Here is a 12,787-nt window from a genome sequence, read left to right on the forward strand (position 1 = left end):
GCATGTGTATGACAAAGAAAACCCTGCCATTGAAGTAGGCAAGTTCTTCCCAAGCATGAAGGAGTTTAGGATGTGTTTCAAGACTTATGCAGTGAAACATGAGTTTGATGCCAAGACTGTTTGGACTGATAGAAAGAAGTTTTATGCGAGGTGCAGAGGATTTGATGGTAGTGTCAAGCCTTGCAAGTGGTACATATCTGCTAGACTGCAACCTGATGGAAGTACTGTCAGGGTTAACCAAATCCCCAATCAACATACTTGTATTACAAGTTCACAGAGAGTATCAACCATGACATCACAACTTTGGGTTGCAGAAAAGATCACCCCAATTTTAGCCAAAACACCAAACACTACTGCCAAGAAACTCAAAGTAGACTTGGAAAAGATGTACCCCATTAAACTGAAATATACCACAGTGTGGAAGGCAAAACAAAGGACAATGAAAAACTTATATGGTGATTGGGCAAATACATTTAGGATGCTTTACAACTTCAAAGCAGAGGTGGAAAAGAGGTCACCTGGTAGTGTTGTGGAGATAGATACAGAGGTATCATCCAAAGGTGAAGTCAAGTTCTCCAAGTTTTTTATGGCTTTGAAGCCTTGCATAGATGGCTTCAAAGCAGGGTGCCGTCCATATTTGAGCATAGACTCATCATTTTTGACAGGCAAGTGGAATGGTCAGTTGGCAGCATGCAATGCTCTAGATGGACACAACTGGATGTTTCCTATTGCTGTTGGCTTGTTTCAGTCAGAAACAGAGGCTTCATGGACATGGTTCATGATCCAGTTGAAAAGATGCCTAGGGCCAGTGTCACCTTTGGCTATACACACAGATGCATGTAAGGGGCTTGAAAATTCAGTGAAAAATGTTTTCCCACATGCTGAGCAGAGGGAGTGCTTCGGTCATTTGTGGATGAATTTGATCAAAAAATTTAGAGGAGAAGAATTTGGGCGCGTGTGGCCAGCAGCAAGATCTTACACTAGACAGACACACAAATATCATCTTGATAAGATAATGGCAGCATGTGATGAGTTTGGTCCATGGCTGAACACCTACCATTCTTTGTTATGGTACAGGTCAGCATTCAACACTGCCATCAAGTGTGACCACATCAACAACAATTTGGCAGAGAGTTTCAACAATAAGGTGAAGGAGTTAAAAGATTTGCCTGTGCATGACATGGTTGACCAAATTAGGATCATGCTCATGCGGTTGTGGGAATTGAGAAGAAGGATAGGTGATTGTCTGCAAGGTGATAAGCTTCCAGCAGTGGTACAACATGTGGTCAATAGGAGCAGAAGTCTTTCACATTTGTTTGTTGAAAAATCTTCACCTTGGGGTGCTGAAGTTAGAGATAACAAAACTGGAAGGAGACATGTTGTTAACACTGAATTGCATGATTGCACTTGCCTCGAGTGGCAACACACTGGTAAACCATGTGAGCATGCCATTCTTTTCTTAGCATCCCAACCGAAGATAAACATGCACCCATATCTGCATGAATATTATTCGGTAGCAAGATTCAAAGCTGCATATGCTACTCCAATTCCAGCACTTACAGATCAGTCTCAGTGGCCTGAAGTGGACATTGAATTTTCCATGTGTCCTCCCTTGACGAAAAGAAAGGCTGGCAGGCCTAAACAGAGTAGATTCAAGGCATGGTTTGAGAAAGGTGGGAGTAGTAAGAAGGGAAAGAAAGATGAAAAGCCAAAAAGGGCCCAAAAAGGTAACAAAAATAGATGCAAGTTGTGCCAGGAACTTGGGCACAGAGTGGGATCTATCAAATGCTGTTACACTCCTGATAAGCCAAAGTATGTTCTTGTTTATTTGTCTGTGTTTTGATTTGGTGCTTTTTTCCAATTAGTATATCTATAACATTTTCTGCACAGGAGGAAGCGAGCAAGTCAGCCCCTTGTTGTTGAACAGTGTTGGCCAACCAAAAAAGCAAGAGTCAATGGCGGTAGAAAGAAGAGAAGTGTGCCTGAGCCTGAGCAGACTGAAGAAAATCCTGCTGCAGTCAACATTCAGACTGAAGAAACTGATGTGGAGGTGCACACCGAAGAAACTGAATTTGAGCGTGTCGAGGTTCAGACTGAAGAAACTGAACCTGAGCGTGTCGAGGTTCAGACTGAAGAAACCCATGTTGAGGTACACACCAAAGAAACTGAAACTGTTGTCAACATTGAGACTGAAGACACTGATCACGAGGGTATTGGCGAGGTGTTGAAAAGACCAGTGAAGAAAACCAAGATGATCAGTGAACTTGTGTGTGTAGTAGAACCAAAAATAAGAAGGGCTAAGGCGAAGAAGGGCACACGACGTGGTAGGAAGAAGTAGAACAGAGAATAGTTTGAAAATTTGGGACATGTAATAATATTTGTAACTTGGTGCGTACTTGTAGTCACTATGTATCCCCATATTTCTATTCGAACTTGTTTGTCTAAACCAGCCAAATAAAATTCAAATTTAAATTTAAATTTGGGCTATTGATGTTTTAGTGCTATCTAAAGTACCTCAACTGAAATATGTTTTCTTGCTGATCATTCCGAGCCCTTTTGGTAAGTTGAACTCATAGTCATGAAAAGTGTGTTTCAAATGACCTCCAAAGGTAGGGTAAACGTCCTCATATTTAAGCAAGTTTTTTTGGCACCTTGTCTAAACCAGCCAAATAATTTTTCTACACATCTATTCTACCTATATAGTGTAAATCTAAAGTCTCACTATTTATTGAATTAATTTTCTATTTTTTCTTTTCTTTTTGAAAAAACAAGGTTTAATATAAAATTATATATAAAACAAGTTTAAAACATGAAAATGAGAAAAGTAAGTTCAGATCTTTCTTAGTCAATCCAAAATGAAGTTTTGGTGAGGTTTTCACACTTTTCTTTTTCAAAACTCCACCTACTCTCGGGTGCCCACTACTCTCTCCCTTCAACTCCATACTACATTGTTTGAGGAATAACAATTTTGTGAAGGATTTTTCGTAAAAATGTATGTAAACCATATTTATATTTTTTCTCGTTACTATACGACATAATAAGACTATGTGCGCAAGTTTTATATTTTTTTGATTTTTTTTGAATTAGTTATGCTCAACCCTAATCAGTCAAAACCTCTCAAAACCCCTCAAAACCCCTCAAAACCCCGCACACTACCTGGTCGTCGATCGTTGTGCGTGGACGGTTGAGATCAGGCGCTAGGGTTAGCTACAGTGTGCAGCGATCCGCATGAGACGCGCTGATTGGTTGACGCGGTGGGGTTTGGATCAGCCTCTCTCGTTGGAGCATCAGGACCGTTCATTTGAATCCAACGGCAAGAGTTGACGCGGTGCATGGACCAAGCCTGCGGAGTGCCCTTTCCATCGTTGCATGCGTGCACGTGCCTACCCGCAGCATGCATGCCCACCCGCAGGACTGCGCCCGTGCGTTGCATGCATGCCTCGACGTAGCCCTGCTCCGCCACCCCTATCAACGCAGTAACCTGTCGCATGCCTACCATTAGAACCGATGCAGCGTCGCATCAAAGCATACACCCGGCCACAATGCAGCAGCCCGATGAAGACAACCAAAAAGCCAACGCTGCATGGCGTGGTGTGCATGCTGTGCATGGCGTGCTCCTCTTTGACGATGCAATACTGGCATGGTATCGATGTGGGTATCGATGCAGTTCAAATGGCGTGCTGCCCGTTACAAGATGGGCAAAAGAAGGCGTACATTATTGTCATGTCTCCCATCGACCGAACCTTGCCCTCTAGCCAGGCCCTAGCAAGATGAGCAAATTAATGGGCAACGGCATGCATGCACGGGCGGCACACGCAGAGAACCCGGGGAAGGCGTGTCCCCTTGACCCACGACGGCATAGACGCGTGCGTGAGCCCGTCCCCCTTGACCCACGACCGGTGGCACAGAAGCGTAGCAGTCCGTTTCCCACGGCCACGCTCGTGTACATGCTTTCATGGGGCGCCACCAAACGCCGCCCGCCCATTAATTCTAGGGTTTCGACGGGGTGAAACGACGTCGCACTTGGGCTATTTAAGCCGGGCACTATCGTCCTCTCCCTCCTCATCCATCATACCCCATCCTCTGCCTCCTCTGCCCTTCTTCTTCATTCTTCTCCATCAAACCCGACCGAGCACTCGAGCCACCCCGCCACCATGCAGTACACCGCCCCCACCTACCGCTTCCCCCCAACCGTGCCGGAAAGGCTCTACCCGGCCGGAGTGTATGTAGAGAGAACCCTTAGGGTTTGGGCGATCTCGAGATGGAGGGGCGCAAGGGAGTTAACGGAGTTCTTCCTTGCGGCCGGCTTCCGCCACCTCCCCCGCGGCTCTCCTCGGATGTACCATGTTGAGGAGGTCAACCACAACGGCGTTGTGGTTGGGCTCCTCGCCACGTTCACTAACCCTTTCGATGCTTTCCATCTCCTCGGGCGAGCGTATTGGGTTGGTTGTGACTTCATAGCTTTCACCACCTACAATATCTTCACCGACTTCCAGAGCATCTTCCCCAACAACGGCGTTATGCACACGCTCCCGTACCCCATCAACAACGGGGAGGAGTGAAGGACGGCGCCCGGAGGAGCGAGGTGGCGTTGTTCCCCGGGAGAAGGAGAAGAAGAGCCCGAAGAAGAACCCGTGCCCCCCGATCTATCTAGCTTATCGTATTAGTTTTTTTAAGTTGTATTAGTATTTTAAGTTGTAAGGCTATCATGGAGTTGTAAGGTTATCGTGGAACTATGGGTTGCAATAGTTATGCTACTATATATATTGTGTGTTTCGTGCTATTATTTGAAGATTGCTATGGAGGTGGGCTGGTGCCGCTACGCGGGTGGGCTGGTGCCCCTACGCGGGCGGGCTGGTCTCTATTTTGGGCATGGTTATTTTCTCAGGGTCCATTTTCTCACGGCCCAACATCTATTCAGCAGCCCAGTTTTGTTTTTTTTACTAGAAACTGAATTTGGGTGTGTACTCTGTTAACTGAAGAACAAAAACAGAGGAAACAGAGCATCAACACTGAATATGGCCCCTGAGAATATCATTACAATAATTCAAGCAAGTTTTGCTTCACACGAATTCAAGTTCATCTAACAAATGATCCCTGGCTAACTCAAACTACTGGGCACCCCTGAAACTAGCTGACTAACTAACTGAAACTATAACAAATTCTAGCGATTGATGAACATCAAGTAAAATAAACCCATAGCAATGACACAACCATAAAATGCTCCCGCCATCATATTTGCTTGTTGCTTCAAATCGATCAGATGCTTTAGTTGCTTGCCAATTTTCTTCAATTCACACTTCAGTTCTGCACTGTGCATCATCGGATCGGCTCTGTCCGCCAAATTGGGGGCTTGTTCCACGGCAAGCCGCCCCCCAAAATTGAGCTCTTGGGTTGGGGTTGATCCCTCCAATTTCAACCTTTCAACATATTCATCGAGCCACTCAAAATGCCCACATTTCTTCAGAACCTGAAAACAGGGGGCCGGCGGCGCATGAATCCTAGATCCACCACCCAGATCCACCGCCCTAATTCGAGGGAAAAAGAAAGAAATCGGGAGAAATTAGACCATAGAATTGGTCAAGAACACAGATCTAACCTGCCCCGGCTGTGGCTTGCTCAAACATTTCACAAACTCGCGCCCACGGTTGCCATTTTCTTCCCTCACACAAGTCAAACGCTTGAGAGGCTCCATGCGTGGGCAATCGGGGCATCTTGTCAACGGCAGTGGACCATACTGCGTCCATGGTTGGCAGGTGGCTGAAGTCGAGCTAGACATCACTCGCCGGCGGCGCGCTTCGTTGCCGGAGTAGAGGAAGAAGAAGGTGGGAAAGGAAAGGGGCAGGGTAAGCAATGGAGGGGGGCGGGCTGGCTCGGGTCGGGGCACGCTGATGAGCACGGGCATGCTTGTGTGGATAAGTTGTGGGTCCCACCCGCATGCGAGTAACTGGTGGGTCCCGCGTGTCATAACTCAAATCGCTAACCCTCGTGTTTTTCATTTCACGGTTAAACAGAGCCATGTCGCATTGGAGCTATTTACACGCTCAAGTGTGTCGCATCACAGCCATTCACTCGAAAAACGTCGCACTCAAGCAAATTCACATCAAAAACGTCGCACAGGAGCTATTGGCCCCCGAGTAGTACTCTAGCTAGTAACCTAGTAGGCTTAGTAATAGTACACGGAGTCGGATAGCTACTAGGCGATCTCACGCATATATATATGCGTCTGCCCCTATCCCTTGTAACACAACGGAAAAGAGAAAGATGAAAGCAATAAAGAACCAGGCTCGAGACGAGCCTGTTGCAACACATCGATTTAGTGCCTTCCTATCTGTTCTGCCGAGAGAAGCCGACCGCTAGCCCAAGTCAAAGTTTTCGTGTACGTGTGTGTGCACTGTTTATCCATCCAGCTGCCTGCGTGTGTGCTAGCTTAGCACGTACGGGTACGTTGTGATCCTGGGTGATCTGATCTAGAGATCAAAAGCCAACAGATGGCGGCGGCCACTAAGCCGGCATCGAGGAAGAAGAGGTGGAGGGCATGCCCTCTAAGAATCAGATGGCCGAGCGCCGCCGCCGCAAGCGCCTGAACTACCGTCTCTCCATGCTCCACTCCGTCGTGCCCAGCATGGTAAAGATCAATCGTCAGTCGATCTTGGAAGAAAGAGGGGTGTAATCTTGGGAGTAAATCTGAATGTGTGTTCTTGATTTTGGGAATCTAGATAGACAGAACGTCGATCCTAGGGACACGGTCGACTACATGAAGGAGCTGCTGGAGATGATCTCCAGGAGGATATGGAGGACTCCCATCCGCAGTCGGCACCGGTGCTGACTGCTGAGTGTGTTCTGAGAGCTGAACCCAACGAGATGCTGTCCAGGAACACCCCCAAGGTGAGCAATCTAAGCCACCCACTGTCGCCAGAGGAGAGCCGGGCCATTGCTGTTGTAGCTTGAAAAAATTAATGGTGAAAGCAAGAGACTAACTGAGGAATGTTGGTTGGCGGTTGCAGTTCAAGGTGGAGCGCAAGGAGGAGGGTCGCGGCGACACCCTGGTAGATATCTACTGCACCGTCAAGCCAGGGCTGCTGCTGTCGACGGTGAGCACATTCAATTTGCCTGCTTTCTTGGCCCTCTCTTTACGGATGCATAATTCTTTCTTCTAGTCTAGCTCCTCACCACGTCGCCCGGCTGGCGGTCATACTTTGTTCGTGCCGGCTGGTTGTTGCTCTGTGATTGGTTTGTCATCTGCTGATTCCTCTTCTTGTATGAGCAATTTCCTTAATTTCAATTCTGATTGGTCTAGCTTTTGTCTGTGTGTGCTTGCCGTCACTTTCTGCTGTTCGGCCGCTGTTGCCATTCGTGTCGTCGTGATGTGTTTCTCGATCGAGCTGTCACTTTCTCATGTGGTGCTGTCGGTCTTTGTCAGGGACCAGTGCTGCTTTACGTCCATCGGTTACTCTGTCTATGTTGTTCTAGTGGTGCCGCTGTCGATGTTCCTTCGTGATGTTGCCATTTCCGCTGATCGGTGCGATCTTTCTGGTGTTTCCCGGAGATTTTTCCATTCCTTTCCGTGCTTTCCTCTCTCTTTTCGGAGGCTATAAATAGGTTCCTTTGCTTCCTTCTGTACTACCTATGGTTTCCAGTTGCGTTTCGTGCGTGCCTCCATTCGATGGTTTCTTCTTCATCGAGTCGTAATGGTCCACGTCGTCATGTTCGGCCCTGTCGCTCGGGGGGGTCTACAGTTGGTCGGCGAGGTGGTTCGGTCCGTGCTGTTGCTTCTGCTGTTCTGACCGATCGGTCTATCGTTTTGCGATGTGTTTCATCTTCTCATATTCGCTCGCCGTCTCGGTTTGGTCGTCCTGTGCGTCGTTCGCGTGATTTCTGTGAGCGATCTCCTGATTTGCTGGATCTTGCAGCGCAGTCTGGTTTGAATGCTCTTCTCTTTCGGTCCATTCGTGTTTTTGCCTGTTTGTGTGAACTAACTATTTTGTTTTGTTGTTTGAGTTAGGTGGTGATGCTTTTGCTAGGTGGCGTAGGGAGGTGATCTGGGTGGGCAAGTGGCCCATCGATTCTACTCTCGGTTTGTTCATTTAGTTTGGTTCATATTGGTGGCTGCTATTTGTTTGTGCACTTATTTTTCTGGTTTGTTTTACATTGGCAGATGTCCCTTTTTGCGCGGCGAAGTCGTGTGGACGTGATTCTGTTCCTGCTACTGGTTGTTTTTTTGCTCTAGGGCCTGGTATTCTGCTGTTTCTTCCATGTATGTTTTTGGATGTCTGTACGCTGGTTTGGTTGATTGATTGTTAATTTCGTCCCTTGTTGTCGGTTCTGCACTGTGGTCCGTTGTTGCCGATTTTGCACTGTGATGAGATAGCCATATGGTCTACAACAGCGATTGGCTGCATGGGCCATGCACGTTGGTTTGTGTGTCTGCGTAATTGCTGTGGTGACCTGGACATGCGATTGATGTTGTTAGTTGCACCTCGTTGGTTACCTGTGTCCTTGCGTGCATGGCGCATGCACGTGTGCCTGGTGTTGATGGGAGCACCCCGTTGTGTACCCGCGCGCCTGCATGCATGGCGCATGTACGTGGGCCTGGTGCTGATAGGTGCACCCGTTGGTGTATCCGTCAGTTTACGTGCATGGCGCATGCATCTATGTGGTCTGTCGTCGATCACCGTGGTTAATTGGATTGTGATTTTTGTCTTCGATTGTGACGATTTTTTGTATTCACAGGTAGTTTTGTATTCACTCATGCAACAACTGCCACTTGCCGCACTTACATTAGTAATGTGGTGACTCGTTGCTCTTTCTACCTATATATACTGGGTTTGCCTTAGAGGCATTGGGGTCAGTTGACCCCATTGAAATTTGAAAATCCTTCACTAATTTAGTACCAATCACTAAGATTTATAGAAGGATGAACCCACTGCCAAACACATGACCCCATCAAACTTTTTTCCTGGCTTCGTCCCTGGTATATACCAAGGCGAGTCATTCTCCAAATTGTCGGCTCAGCCATAAGGCAGGAGGTGCAAGGATACCTTCATTGCACATATCTTGATGGTACCATACAGGCGTCCGTGCACATGGGAGCAGTATATTCCACAGGGAGCATCAATGAAAATCCTTTAATTTTCAAAGGAGAACCCGTAGCAACACAAGACGAGGCGGAAGAAGGGGCTGCTCAAGTAGCGCTGGACTACATTTGTGAGAACTATGCTATCACAATCAACGACTACAATTATTCTGTGTTGCATGCAACAAATCAAAAGCTTCTATCAGCTCAAGAAAAGATGCGTGCAAAGCATTGGCAGTTCAACATGGCCAAACGTGAGGTTGCTGCTCGCCAAGCCGAGACTGTAACCCAAACGAAGACACTAGCACGTATATGCAACGATTTCTTAGATGCGGTGCCCCTCTGTATGCACCACAGCGTCCGTTCACTGAAGACCGCATCATTAGCTATACTGGTAGTTGTCCACCTATCACACGACTCGAGCACTTCGCAAAAGTGTTATATTATTTCATTATTGGCATTAACCCCCGGGGAGAGTGTTCCAGAATGACTTGATTTCAGGCTCCAATGCTATCTATAGTCACGTTTAAAGTCCTATGCCATCTTGCGTACAAGTATCGGTCGTTTTAGTTTCCTTCAGTCGTTTTAATTCCTTTTTACCAGGTTGTGTCCAGTTGTAATAAATTAATTTCCTCCATGTTGTAATACTGTATGACCGTATGCTATGTGTAAATCAATTACGAATGTAAACTTTTTATCTTTAATTACTTTGTGCGATGGCTGCAATCCAATATTGCTTTCTAATTAATGTATGATAAATGAAGCGAGTAAACAAAATAAACCAGTATGTACAATATAAACTGTCGACAGGCGAGGCGTGCCGCCGCGCGAGGTTAGCTAGTCAAGTTACTAGAGGACCAGAACTTTCTGGTTTACTTTCAGCTATATGTTTGAAAATGCGGAATCATACATCTTTAGGCCAATCAAGGCAGTGATGGGTTCAGCTTCTTTTACTGTACCCTGAAATTGATAGAAGCCCTCCATTAGGCTAATCTTATCTGGTACGCAACCTAACTATACGGAGTACTATGAGAAGATTTTTTTGTCGAAAAGGACCCCCTGGACAACAGAATTGTCAAAAAAAGACTACCCGTGGATAGATTTGACAAAAAAGACCCCTGAACCATGGCGGCAGGTGCGGCAGGCGACACGTGGCACCTGCCGCCACGCCAGGAGGCGGCGGGACATGTCGTCACAGCAGGAGGCGGCTGGTCGGCGAAACGGATTACGCATAGTGCCCCCGAGTTGTGATGGAACGGGCCAGGCGTTGTGGGCCACGCCGCCAGTAGAGCAAGCGGCCTTCCCTGGCGCAGTCGCTGGCAGGCCTACAGCCTCTGCTGCGCCCGGGCCCCGCCAGTGGGCCTCGCTGCCACAGCCGGAGGCGGCCTCCTCCTGGCGCGCTGGTTGGCCGACAACCTCTGCTGCGCGCGGGTCGAGGCGCGGGCCAGACCGCCACTGTTGCTGGCAGCATCTTTTCTTATGCATGCGCGGGAAAACAACACTATTCCGTGACTGACGGCGCTGATTTCGATACAAACTTTGCTCATTCCGATGATTTGAAAATTGATGCTGATAGCCTGCTTTTGCTTGTTTTGCTTGAGTCATGCGCGGCGACAGGTTCCCTGTTGCAGACTTAGCTAATTCCCACGAGCGTGCTGGCTATTGCTTGAGAGGACGCGACGGCACTGCAGAAATACACTCACTCGTTGCGGGAATCCGAGGTTCCCTGTTGTGCCGACACTACAGGGATCCTAAAATTTCCCGCCTAATTTCCTCTGTTCTCGCTTATTTTCTCGCCATCATTTATCGTCTGAGCCTATAAAAGGAGACACCGAGGCTCTCGTCCAGCCATCCTCGAAATCGCCAGTGCGCAAAGTGTGTAGCACATTTTTTCAGTCGCTATGAGTTTGCCTTGTTCGGATCAAAGCATTAGGCCGAGGAAAATGAAGAATGCAAGTTTGCCTCCGGGGGTGGCAGTCCTGCGGTGTTGGTGTGGCGATCTTTGCAAGGTGAAGGAGGTGACGGATTTTTCAGATTGGTTGGGCATGAAGTTTTTCATGTGCGCCAATTATGAGGAAGATCCCGTCGTAGTTATTTCAGAGTACGACAAGCCTCCGGTATGCTTTAACCATCATGAATAGATATTGTTGGTATTTTGATTGGTTCTTTAATAACATTCTTGTTTCTTCTTGTAGTCTCCTCCGCCTCTGTGCATGTACTATCGTTGGATTAACACGGAGATGCCGGCTTGGGCAGTGACTGAGATTCGTGAAAGAAGTCGTCGTGCGTGGAATAGTTTCTTTGCGGAAGAGCGACGCAAGAAGGCGGAAGCTGAGGAGAAAGCAGAGCAAGAGAGAGAGTTAAAAGAATATTATGCGGAGCAACACCGTTTTTTTTTTCAGAATTTAGGAAAGAAAAATAGGGAAGAGGCTCGTCGCATGGAGGAGCAGGAACGACAGCGAAAGGAGGCTCGTGAGGCGGAGAGGCAGAGAAAGAAAGAAAGGGCTCGTGAGGCCAAGGCAGCAGAAGAAGCTGCCGATGGAAAAGGAAAATATCCACACTGGACTCAGCAGATTCCTGTGGTAGTATTTTAAATTTCGCAATCATTTGTATCTTTATTTCTACAGTTTAATGTAGTTTTATTTCAGGAGTTAAATGTACCTTTATTCCTACGATGTATCTTATTTCCAGTTGTACCGTGTCGTAATAGAAAAAATATAGTTTTAGAATAAAGTAGTGGCATTTTCTTTCCCTCCACTGACATCGAACATCGTGCAACAACTACAAAATGAAATTAAGATAGAACATAATGCCCTACAATAAGAGAGTACAAACTAATAATGCAAGTACATCTGAATTAAACGATAGAACTGGAATACAGCTTAAAAACTACATGAAGGCATCATCGTCATCCTCCGTCGATGCAGAACTCTTGCCCTTCGAGGATGCAGAACTCTTACCCTTGGACGATGCAGAACTCTTGCTCTTCGAGGATGTAGTACTCTTGGCCTTAGACGATGCAGAACTCTTGCCCTTTGACGATGCAGAACCCGGAAGCGGCGGCATGAAGATATTATCTTCATCCTCGCTCTCCTCAGTCCATAAAAATGGATGCTCTTCTACAGTCCTTCTGAAAGTTTCACTCTTTGACTCCACTACATTCTTCCACCTTGCATGCAACCTAAGAAGTTCTTTATGTACCTCCTCATAGGTCCTTTCAGGCCACCCAGACCTACGCAATTGGTGAGCCAACTCATTCATTAAGGTGTCACTACCGGCGAGTTCATCCCATGGAACTATCCTGTTGTCCATCCTGAAATCGGTAGCTAGCCTCAGAAGAGTCTTACTCATCCCAGGGTGAAAACTATGATCGAAAGGATAATGGGACATCTCGACTACACTACACTCGAATGCTTATCCACCTCCGCCTGAAGGGGTTTTTATAGGTAGAGAGGAGAAAATGGTGGGAAAGAACGAGTGCAGTATGGCGGGAAAGGGTTGGCGGGAACATATGGCGGGAAGGGGTTGGCGGGAAACGGGTGGTAGGAAGATATGGCGGGAAGGGGTTGGTAGGAAACGGGTGGCGGGAACATATGGAGGGAAACCGTTGGCGGGAAAATATTGGGGGGAAAGGGTTGCGCGAAAACATAAGCCGAAGAGTAGAGCGGGATAGTATGGCGGGAGATATAGGCGGAAAAATTGTTCCTGACT

The sequence above is a fragment of the Triticum dicoccoides genome, chromosome 7B, assembly GCF_002162155.2.
Source record: "Triticum dicoccoides isolate Atlit2015 ecotype Zavitan chromosome 7B, WEW_v2.0, whole genome shotgun sequence".
NCBI lineage: Eukaryota > Viridiplantae > Streptophyta > Magnoliopsida > Poales > Poaceae > Triticum > Triticum dicoccoides.